Source organism: Ambystoma mexicanum, chromosome 1q, assembly GCF_040938575.1.
Source record: "Ambystoma mexicanum isolate Mex_15411 chromosome 1q, UKY_AmexF1_1, whole genome shotgun sequence".
Lineage (NCBI taxonomy): Eukaryota > Metazoa > Chordata > Amphibia > Caudata > Ambystomatidae > Ambystoma > Ambystoma mexicanum.
In genome coordinates, this window is record NC_090922.1 from 453,237,886 (window position 1) to 453,250,300 (window position 12,415).

General features: G+C 50.7%; 1 protein-coding gene across 2 annotated transcripts in view; it reads left to right on the forward strand.

Moving 5' to 3' along the window:
* Positions 1-12,415, forward strand: part of NUP93 (nucleoporin 93) — a 1,186,812-nt gene that overhangs the window by 1,157,562 nt on the left and 16,835 nt on the right. The gene's annotated exons all lie outside the window — the stretch shown is intronic.

Consider the following 12,415-nt stretch of genomic DNA (forward strand, 5'->3'; position numbering starts at 1 on the left):
TCTTTGTGCAGGCAACCGCAGGCTCTTCTGCTGACCTGCTTAATAAGGTCTTATCTGATCAGCGCCAATTGCTTTTTCACCACTTAAATGCATAACATTTTTTTCCTGTCATTTTTCTTTTTCCTTCCACATTTTCAGTTGGCGAAGCATGTTGTTTCTGGATTTTGATAGTGCTTGACATTGAGTAACATTTTGCATTGCAAGAGATTGTTCTGTTCTGGAAACTACCTTGCGCTCTGTCCTGTGGTGTGCCTGAACAATAAAAGCTAGTTGAAAGGTTTGGGCTGCAGAAGCCTGTCAGCTAGGTCTGCCATGTGATTGTATGTTAGGGATCTCATCAAGGAGGTTAACACGAGGTGCATGCTTACAGCACCCTGTGTCCCCCCCACCCATCTCATGCACTGGTCTCGCATAGACTATTGTCACTGCAGCATCTGTCTTAAACTTGGGCCGTAGCTGGTTAGGACCCTGCTGCTGCCGCCTCTGCCTCTTCCAGTGGCTCCTCTTGCCTCAACTTTGTTGCCTTCTTGCCACCCTCTCTGACTCTACCTGTGCCCCTTTTGGCATCCGCCTGTTACCTTTGTGGGTTTTTTACCTGAGTTTGATATGATATAATGTATTGCAGGCATCGCTGACCTTGCTAGTCTAGAGGAGAACTTCCCTTACTCTGTTTGCACATTCCATGAGCATATTGAGGGCATACATGTGTTCCCATACCACACCTGTACTCTGGCATACAGTTACAGAAAGATGTGTTGAAGGAAGCACAACATATGTAATAAATGCCTTAATTCGATAGACATGAGATACTGGCTGGTTTCTTCAGTGTTTGGCATCCCAACCTGAACGTCATTCTTCAGTGGTTGCAGCTTCTTTGTTAGAAGAAAACTCTCAGCCTGCTTTTCCACCTCCGCTTTTATACTCTTATACAAAGTTAACATACTGCTAGTCCATATCAATCGCATAGTGTATAAGAGTCCAACACTTCACTTGTGTCATGTGAATGCGGACCACTTGTAGCCAGCAACCAGCTTTTGTGAAATGGCCTCAGGGAATTTGAGAAAGAGCTTTCCAATGACTAAATCTTTTCTGAGATGTTCTCTTACGTCCTGTCCCCTTTCCTCCATACTGTATGGGCGTCCCTCGCGAGGGATGGGAGAAAAAAACCTTTTTCACCAGAAAAACCTTCTTCCCCTTTAAATTTAGAGGAGTGCGGCCCTGGGAGCATGCGTTCGCTTGACTCCGCCCACCAACGCCACTCCTAAGTCCCCTTTTCCGCATCGACGGGAACGGCCCGATTTCACCAGCGCTGTAGGGTTTGCCTTCGCCCATGTAATACCACGCGCTCTTCCCTGGATATTCTTCTATCTTGTCTTTTCTTTTTCTTCTAGATACTTGGTCCACCGACGCCACGCTCCTCCCCGGCACATGTCGACTTCAATGGGCTTCAGCAGGTGCCCAGCCTGTGAGGAGCTCTTCCGCACATCAGACCCCCACGCCCTTTGCCTCCGCTGCCTTGGCCCCGACCACGGCTGGGAAGGTTGCTCAGCGTGCAATGCCTTGACACCTCGGGCACTGAAGAACAGGCTAGCTAGGTGGAGAGAGCTCTTCCAGACGTCACCTCCTAAGGACTTAAAGGACTTTGTCAAACTTCGTTTGAGGCCTAAGGTAAGGCCTCTCTTCACTATCGCACCCCGCAAGGGTGACTCCTTTCTGAAGAAACGCCCGACCGGGAGGGGCCCGTCGGGCTCTAGTACCAGCACACGTACCAAGGCTAGTCCAGCTACTGTCCTTGCGGCCGAAGGGGGTCTCCAGATCCTCCCGGTATCGGTGCTGAGGGACCGCAAGGTTCTTGTACCGGGGTTACTCCTGAGGGGCAACGCCCTAGTACCAGCATCGTGTCCGCGAGGGCACCTTCACACAGCACTACTGGCAGTTCTGCTGAGGGCTCTACACCTTCCAGGCCCTGGCCTGAGGTGTGGGATGATCCAACACCAAGCGTCTTGGACGGGGCTGGTTCCAGCGGGCCAGGCACCACGACTTCGGTACGTGGCACGCAGCTCCACAAAATGGTCACTCATCCGATACCTCCTCTAGCTGAGGGGGTCCAGGAACAAGTCACAAGCTGGGACTGTGGTCAACCAGGTACGTGGACTACAGCGTATCCATCAGTAGCGCAGGGCAGGTTCCCCCTGCATCCCAGACAGAGTGCGCCCTGGCCCCAGCAGCTTGCGACCACTCCATCAATATCTCCAGCCACCTCCTCAGCCTCCGAAGACCGTTTCTTCGAAAGGTTTCTGGCGCTGATGCAAACGCCCCAGATGGGATATATCCTTCGGGATGCTATCAGGGACATGCTCCCGCAGGTCACCACACCGGTACCCTTAGTCATTCCTCCAATGGCTCTGGTGCCTCAGGCCCCAGCGCTTCCCATGCTTCCTGTACCGGCTCCTGCTCCAGCCACCGTGCCACCGGCAGTACAGTCGGTTCCACAGGCTCCGTCCGGTTCCCACACCGCAGCCCACGGCACCCAGTACCCCTCCACCAGTTCTGGATCCTCCGAGCACTCAGGCGGACACAGACAAGGAGGAGGACCCAGACACACCATCGTCAGCGGAGGCCTTCCACGAACGCCTTGCGACCCTGGCAGAATGCCTGGGCCTTCCCCAGCCCGAGGTTGAGCAGCCCAAGGAGGGGGTCCTGGCAGAAGTCCTCACGATAAGGCACCCCGCACGCCCTCAAAGACGGCAATCCCGATGCAGAAGGACGTTGTTCCCCTAGCCAAGAAGGGGTGGCTCAAGCCACACTCGGCCCAACCTGTCAACCAGCACCTCGATGCCAAGTACAGGCAGTTAGAGGGGAATACACTCTTGCTTTCGGCTTATCCTCAGCCGCACTCCTCAGTGATCGCTGCAGCGTCATTCTATTCTAAGTCTGTCGTCCTCGGCCACCGCGTCCTCAGCGCTGCTAGGCAAGGAGGAGAAGAGGCCAACGCCTTCCTGCACCAACGCCATGCTGGGAGCTACTAACCAAAGGCTCTGGCAGGAAATCACAGACTTCCTCCCGGAACTCCTGCCCCAAAGCCAGGCTTGCTTCAAAGCGGGACTATTAGAAGCCAGGCTGGTAGCATCCGATATCATGGAGTCCTCAGTGGCCCATATTGATATCTCTGGCTGGCCCATCTGCATCGCCACAGAAGGATGGTCTGGCTCCGGGCTACAAAGTTCAACCCGGACGTCCAGGAACGCATATTGGACCTTCCATTCGAGGGTAGTGACCTCTTTCACTCCTCCACGGATGAAGAATTATATAACAAGAATAGCAGCTCACAGACCGCAAAGTCTTTATTCTTACGAAGGCCACGCCCAAGGCATACACCCAGTCCACTCCACGCTCTGACAAGGGGCGGGTGTCTGGAGGGTTCTGAGGCTTCCAAGAACAGAGGGCCAGGCAAACTGACCATTCCCAGAGTCAGCATCGGAGGAAACAATGAAGGGGGGGGAGGGGAGCAAGGGTTTTTTCCAATCCCCCTCCTCAGCAGCCTCAGAGGGAAAAAAGGCATGACACGCCCCTTCAGTCCACGCGTCTCCGGTGGGGGACAGGCTTGCCTCTCATCTGCAATTTTGGCGCCAACACTTTTCGGACTCCTGGATCCTATCTGTAGTCTCCACGGGGTACCGTCTACCGGTAATTCCTTCTCTTCCCTTCTCCCCTCCTCTCCCTTAGATTGGGACAGCAACTGTGTTGGCAGAAGTCCGGTCGCTCGTCGAGAGCCTGGCAGTGGAAGAAGTCCCAGCCTCCCAGAGAGGATTGGGCTTCTATTTCAGTATTTTTGCCATACAGAAGACCTAGGCTGGCCTGAGAGTTGTGTTGGACCTTTCCACCCTCAACTTCTCCCTACCTCTTCAAAAATTCAAGTTGGTTACGCCAGCTCTCATTGCGGAGACACTGAACAAGGGAGATTGGATGTGCTCCCTAGATCTGAAGGACGCTTATCTACACGTCCCAATTTGGCAGCCTCATCGGTCCTTTCTGCGCTTCAGGATCATGGGCTGCCATTTACAGTGCAAGGTTTTACCTTTAGGCCTCAACTCCGCCCCTAGGGTAGTCACCAGATTGATGAATGCGGTGGCGGCTCTCCTCAGGGCCCAGGGCCACTACATCTACCCATACCTCAACGACTGGCTCGTCGGGGCCTCATCTCCGGAGGCGGTTCTTCACACGCCTCCGCGCTTATGAACACACTCCACAACCTGGGGTGTACTATCAATCTCAAGAAGTCTCAGCTGCAACCCACGCAGAAGCTGACCTTCCTGGGCCTCATCTGGGACACTGTCTCCAAGAGGGTGTTTCCCCCAGAGGACAAGATCACAGCCATCAAGAGAGCTACTACTCACTTCCTCTCCAGGACTGTGACTTTGGCCTGTTGGTACCAACACCTACTGGGCATTATGGCAGCGGTCATTCTGGCCGTCCCCAAGCGAGACTCAGGATGAGGAGGCTGCAGCTGCACTTCGCAGTTTCCTGGAATCAGGTGAGGGGCTCACAATTGGAGCCTGCGGACATTCCCACATCTCTCCACCCGGACCTCCTCTGGTGGTCCGCAGACTTCAACCTACGGCAGGGCAAGCCCTTCCGGCAGCCTCTCCCTCAGTTCACTGTCACGACAGACTCCTCCCTCGAGGGCTGCGGAGCCACTCTGGACAACCACAGCGTCCATGGAGTCTGGACCAGGCAGGAACAGGAGTCCCACATCAACTGGCTAGAGTTGAAGGCCATATGGCTGGCCCTCAAAGCTTTCCTACCTCTCATAGAGGGCAAGACAGTACTTAGCCAGACGGACAACTCCACCAGAATGTACTATGTGAACAAGCTGGGTGGTACCAGATCCCCTCCACTTGGCAACCTCGCGATCAGCATGTGGGAGTGGGCCCTGGAGAACAACATCTACCTCATGGCTGTCCACTTCCTGGGGGAAGCCAACCTGGAGGCGGACAGACTCAGCAGACTAGGGACGGACAATTACGAGTGGCAATTGAGCGGCCTGCTACTGGAGTAAATCTTCTGAAGATGGGGGCACCCCCAAATGGATCTGTTTGCCTCCCACGTCCACAAGAAATGCCAGCAGTTCGCCTCCTGGCAGGGGCAGGGCCCCGCTCCCTGTGCGATGCTTTCCAGCTACAGTGGAACTACATGAAGGCGTACGCCTTCCCGCCCACCCCCCTGGTCCACAGGGTGATCTACAGGATAAAGCAATCGTGTCACATCAGCATCATTTTGATAGCTCCCTGGTGGCCGGCGAGACCATGGTTCTCAGAGTTGCACAGCCTATCAGACAGGCCTCCCATTCACCTACCGCTGGGCCCAGCTCCGCTCCTGACGCAGCATGGGGCAGGGTCCTCCACCCTGCTCCTCACAAGCTAGCCGTCGCAGCGTGGTTGCCGAGCAAGTCACTCTGAAACACTTCAACCTATCACAGGCTAACCTGGAGATCATACAGTGCGCCAGAAGCAAAGCTACCAGGAGCCAATACAAGAGCCAATGGTCTAGATTTTGTCATTGGGCCAGCTCTAAGGACATCGACCCTCTCAAGTGTTCTTGGGATGATGTCCTCTCCGGCACACCTCGCAGACTCCGGAGTGCAAGTCGACACATGCCGCCCCAACGTGGCAGCCATGGGTGCCTACAGAAATTCAGAGCACCCGCCATGTACAATGCATTTACCAAACCTCTGTTTGATGACCTGGATCATCTGGGTCTCACCTACACAAACTATACAGATGACACCCAGATCCTTATCCCCCTGACAAGTGACTATGACAGGGACTTAGCCCTAATAAACATAATCTACCTCATCATTCAGGCATGGCTGACCACACATGGTCTCTGCCTGAATGATGAGAAAACGGAGCTCCTCCTCCTAGCCACCCCTATCAATATTGCCAAATTGGGTAAGCAATACCGATCCTTTAATATTGATGTAAACAATATTAAAGTCGCCAGCGAGGTAATAACATTGGGGTTTTATTTAGACTCCTCTTTAAACATGTGCAAACAGGTCAGCGCAACAGCCTCAGCAACTGCATGTACCTGCAAGCTCATTTGGGCTTGTAAACCCTTCCTCTCCACTAAAAGCTGCATTACTCTGGCCAGAGCCTTAGTCTTATGCAAAATAGACTACTGTAATGCATTATATCTATGGGCTAGTAAACACATTACCAAGAAACTCCAGATCCTACAGAATAACGCTCTTAGAACAGCCTTGAGCATTCCTCGCAGACAACACATCTCCATTATAAGAAGGGACAATAACTGGCTCTCCATCAAGGAAAGAATTCAAATAAAAACGGCATATTTAACCTATAAATGCCTCAATATCTCATCCCCACAGAATCACACCGATAGATTCTCTATAAAACACTGCGCTCAACTTACCAGATCTTCCAACTCTGGATGTCTAAAAATTCCTAGATATAAACTCAAAAAAAGCAGCTTCCCGGTCCTAGCCGCCCAACTTTGGTACTCACTCCCCTCAACATTATGAACCAATCAATCCTTCCACAATTTTAGAAAAAATATGATGAATTGGCTCATCACCAATGATGCTCCCTGTTAGTCTCATCAGCTCTCCTCCATCTGAACTTTACTCAGCATGTCCTAGTACCTCATACACCATGTTGCCTCCCCTACCTGTACATAGTCTCCTTTTATTATAAATATTGTTAATTACCTTTACCTGTAAACGACAACCTTGTTTTGTTATTCTCTTACCGTGTATCTTGTATACATGTCATATCTCTTGTATTGCTTATTTTTTTGCTGTGTGTAACTATGAAACTGCATATCCTTGTAATGCGCCCAGATACCTGAGGGTGTGGTGTTCGCTATAAATAAATAAACAAAACCGAGGAGGGTCTCTTTTCCTCCTCTAACCTGGTGGTCAAGTGGCACCTGGCAGGCCTCTACAGACTACCCGCCCATAAAGAGGCCTCACCCAGCCTGGGACCTCAACGTGGTATTGGGCACATTGGCCCACAACCCATTTGAGCCAATGGCATCCGCTGACATCAAGTGGGTAACCCTAAAGACAGCTCTGCTCATGGGCCTCACCTCAGCGCGCAGGCTCAGCGAGATCCAGGCCCTCGTGGCCTCGGAGCCCTATACCACTTTTCACAAGGACAATCCGCCTTCCACTTTAACGAAGAGATTGTTTTACCTACTTTCTTCTCTGATCCTAAGGATGAACCTCAGAGAGTGTTACATCGCCTCGATGTCAGACGCTCTCTGAAGTATTACTTTGACAGGACCAAGGATTTCCGCAAGTCGGGTGCCCTTTTTGTCACTTTCGGAGGTGCAAGGCCAGGTTATCAGGCTTCCAAGGCCTCCATCTCTAGGTGGATGGTCGTGGCCATCAAGGAGGCCTATGAGGGGTAGAACAAGCCAGTTCCGGCTAATTTGCATGCTCATGCTATCAGGGCTAAGAGCACGGCTATTTTGCTCCAAACGCCATGTTCCGTGGCAGGTCATCAGTAGGGCGGCCACCTGGGCCACCTCCTCAGCTTTTTGCAAGCACTACTGTCTGGATATCGCGTCGAGGTCAGACACGGCTTTCGGTCAGGCGGTTTTGAGAAACCTGTTGGCTTGAGGGTCTCCTCTCCACCCTAGGGCTACACTCAGTTGTAATCACCCATACAGTATGGAGGAAAGGGGACGGGACGTAAGAGTAATTAATAGTTACTCACCGTAGTGACTAACTTACTCTTAGTCCATAGTCCCCTTTCCTCCATACGTCCCACCATCCTCCCCCCTATTAATACTGGTGTCATTAGGCAATGTTGCATATTGTCGATGCGTCAGTGGGGACTGAGGAGTGGCGCTGGTAGGTGGAGTCAGGCGAGCGCATGCTCCCAGGGCCGCGCCTCTAAATTTAAAGGGGAAGAAGGTTTTTCTGGTGAAAAAGATTCCATCTCCTGTCCCTCACGAGGAACGCCCATACAGTATGGAGGAAAGGGGACTATGGACTAAGAATAACTATTAATATCTGTCCAAAGCTAGGCAGGTGGCAGTGGATGTAATAGAGTTCAGGTTTGACCTTACAATACTGCGGTTCGTGGTATGCGTTTTCGGGCTGATATGGAGAGATGGGCATGATAAGCTGCTTCAGGTAATAGGGGAAAATGTCCGCATTTTTCCGTTTGATGGCACAGAGTTCTTTCATCTGTCGATGCATGACGATCTAGCTAAATCACTGGTTTCCTTGATCAAGCAACTGCACAATCCCTATTCATTATAGTCATCTCAATCAGGACAGGCAGATATTCAGGAGAATTTTGCAAGTTTTATGACACGAAGCACTGTCCTCAAGACATGTCCCCATCAACCAGAGAAACATACTGCAAAGAACAGCAGCTGCGGTTTTCTTCTTTTTTGCCTCCACCTCCAATGGAAGTATGAAACAATAACTACTCTATGCTGTCACTTCACTGTCCACTGGAGGGGTTAGGATAACAAAATTGTTGGACACCTGGACACATGTTTCAGCTGACTCTTGAGTAGGTCTGGTTGTTGACTGGGTTTCTAATCTGACTGTTCCCCAACAGCATTCTTTTCTTTGCCCCGTGTCCAAAATAGGTTCAGTGACCCTTTTTAAAAAAAGAAATTGGACAGTAGAGCCGTTTCACTCGTATTCTAGAAGGAAAGGTTTATATTCCAGTTTTATTTTTGTCCCCCAAATTAGCTATGGCGGGCTTGGGGGCCTTCCTGGGGGGGGGGGGGGTCTCTTCTCCCTCTCTCCCTCTCCTCCTCCCCCCTCAGTACTTGTCTCCAGCAAGAAAAGTTCAAGATTATATCTCTAGCAAAGATTCGATATCTCTGAATAGCAGGGATGGAGAAATGACTTACCGTAATGTTTTCTATGGATTCTTCTCCCGCAGCTTCCTCATCAGATATCCATTCCACCATCAGCTGCTCAGAATACTTTTCAACAGGGGGCGTAGGGCACCTAGACTCGGTTGTCGATCCGTCTTGACTCGATGCTCGTTCATCAGCTCCGGACGTGGCGTCAGTCGTCGTACATATACTGCGTCACGATGCCCCTGTACCTCAGTTTCCACCTTTTTTCCCCCCAAGCTCAGCCACTGCAGGGGAAAACTAGCAAAAAAAGGCCAAAAAGCCAAAAGAGAATAGCAATGGAAATCTCAACTGGGTTTTTTTTTATTTTTATTTTCCATTTTTGGGGGGGAAATAGAGACTGCAGAAGGCATGAGACGCTGAACTGAAAAATGGATGGCAGTCCCTGAAACCATTGTTCACCTCTTTCCTCTCAAGAGAAAGACAGCCACTGACTGCAGATGCTTTTATAGCACAGATGGATGGGAGGGGTGATGATGAATCTGTGGCAGAAGAATGCATAGAAAGAATATTAAACCAAGTAATTTCTCCTTCAGTAGATTGCCTTTCTTCCGCAGATTCCTTTTCAGATTCCCAAAGCAGTACTCGTGTTGGAGACGGGATAAAAGCATTTACAGCAGAAGATTCTGCAAAACCACCCTTCCAAATTGGGCGTCGGCCCCTCTGGTGACGTCCAGGCTGTAGAACTTGGTAAACGTATGAAGTGAAGACCAGGTTGCAGCCCGGCAGCTGTCATTAACCAGCACCCTTCTCTTCAGTGTTGCAGAGGTTGACCCCCCTCGTGTGTAATGGGCTCTGATACCCAGAGGCAACTCTTTCCCTGTGCTGTTGTAACACTCAGAAATGCACAGTGTGATCCACTGTGAAATTGTTAGTTTAGAGACTGCTAAACCTTTCCTAGCCACAGAGAAGGCCACAAACAATTGGTCAACCTTCCTGTATTCAGCAGTCCTGGCCACCTAAAAACTCAACACCTTCTTAGGGTCTAGTCTGTGAAATCGCTCCTCCTACTTTTAGGGGTACATGGGGCGGATAATACACAGGAAAGCCAATTGCCTGGGATAAGTGAAATTCGATCACCACCATGGGTAGGAATCCGGGCCTCACCTTTCGAGAAACTTTCGATAGAAACGCAGGAAAGGTGACTTAAGAGATAGGGCCTTCAGCTTGCTGACCCGCCTGGCTGATGTGATGGCCACCAGGAAAGCGGTTTTCAAGTTAAGAAACCGCAAAGAACAAGAATGTAAAGGCTCAAACAGAGTCGCCATAACAAATGTTGAGGACTAAATTAAGGTCCCAGTCAGGAACAACAAAGGGAGTAGGCAGAAACTTATTCACAAGGCTCTTCAGAAATTGGGCCATAACTGGGACTGTGAAAAAGGACCCTTGATCTGGAGACCTTTTGAACACTGACAAAGCCGCCAAGTCCTTTGACAGTGGTGATCTGAAGGCCTGAAGTGGCCAGTGAGGGTAGGAACGCCATCACTATAGTGTTGGTGCAAGAGATGAGGGGGTCAATCACGCGTTCCCCACACCACGCCTCAGATATTCTCCACCTGCACGCATACAGCTATCTTGTTGACGGTCTGCATGCAGCCATCAGCACTTAGAGTATTTCGTCAGAGAGGTCCCAGTCATTTCTCATCCTCTCAAGAGCCACACATGTAGGCTGAGGGATTCTGAATTCGGGTGGAGCATGCAACCTGCCGACTGGGTTAGGAGATTCGGCCGATGAGGCAATCGGAGAGGTGGGCAGTCCAGAAGGTCTGAGTACCATGTCCTCCTCGCCCAATCCAGGGCGATCAAGATAAGGGTTGGTTGAAACCTCCCGAGAACCCACAGAATGATGGGAATCTGAGGGAAGGCAGGAATATGAGAGAAGGCATATTGGAGGGGGAAGGTGCAGTCCACTAGAAACGTGTCTGCTCGTGCACGGTTCGCATGGAGGCCAGAAGGGCTCCCCCGCCAATATGTTGCTGCTCATGGCTCACCAAGAGAGGTCGTTGACCATGGACGGACCTGGACACTCTGAGAACATCTCTCGAAGTGCTGACATACTGGGACCACTGACCTAGCAGGAGCCATTCCAACGACCGCATCCGAAACCTGGCCTCCGGCAATAGAAAAATGCAGGAGGCCCTGAGACCTAAGAGGCGGAGGAAGGAAGCTGCTTATAAGGTGGCGTGGTTTTTGAAGAGTTAGACCATCTGTGTGACACTGGTGAATCTCTCCTCGGGAGGAAAAGTCTTCCCCATCCGAGTGTCTACGACTGCTCCGATGAACTGGAACCTCTATGCTGGTGGCGTGTGGGACTTCTGCAAGTTCAGGGAGAAGCCCAACCTGTGGAGTAGCGAGCAGGTGCCCTCGAGATGGGACAAAACCTGCTCTGTTGACTTCCCTCTTATCAGCCAGTCGTACAGGTACGAGTCCAGGTATGGAAACACATAGACGCCGGATCTGAGGTGAACTGCGACTACCACCATGAGCTTGGTGAAGACCCTCAGGTGGCGGTCAAGCCAAAGGGGAGCACCTTGAATTGGTAGTGCCTTTCTCCTATGAGGAATCTCAGGAACTTTCTGTGCTTCTGATGGATCGGCATATGAAAGTATGCGTCCTGGAGATCTATGGACACCAGCCAATTTCTCTCAACATCACTATCTTGAACTTGTCCTTCCTCAGGAATTGGTTCAAAGCCCTGAGGTCCAAGATGGGACGGAGTCCCCTCCCTCCCACACCCTTGTGCGTGCCAGGAAATACCAGGACTTCCAACCTGATCTTCTCTTCTCGGGAGGTACCTCTTCCATTGCACAGAGGAAAAGGAGGAGGAGGAGGAGGAGGAAGAGGAAGGAGGAGGATCAGGATCATCATCATCCAGCAGCCTTTTTAAGCAAGTGAACAATACAAATGAGGTATGCCAGTTGACGGAAGCGCTCGAGCAAAAAAGGGTCAGCAAGGTGAATCTACCTATACAAACACCACTAACTGCTGCAAAGTAGTGGAACTAGTAGGAACCTCAGGCCTACAGCAAATGAGCAAGGGTTAACAGGGAGGGGTTTAGTTCCACTTAGTTAATTGCGCTGCTAGAGCCAAAAAGTTTTTAGAACAAACGCCAAATATATTACAACACTAATGTAAGTCAATCATCGAGCTGAAACATAGGTAGTTGTTGAAGAAGATTGTATTTGAATCCTTCTGTTAGGAATGCCGACACGCGTTTCGACCTTCAACGGTCTTTCTCAAGGCAAGACTCTGTATTTTACAATCAACAAATGATACAAGCTATAAACATATTATGCAAAACATTTTCAAAACAACATTCATAAAGGACCCCAAAGTTGCATTGAATGTGGTCACCATGCATGAGAGGTCAAGGGCATAGATAACAGAAAAATAACATCGAACACATTAGTGAAACCAGTTTTGGATCAATACATTACCATAACACACAAAATTCCAGTTCATGTCACCGGGAACATGGCATCACATGTCCACGTGTTCAATGGCC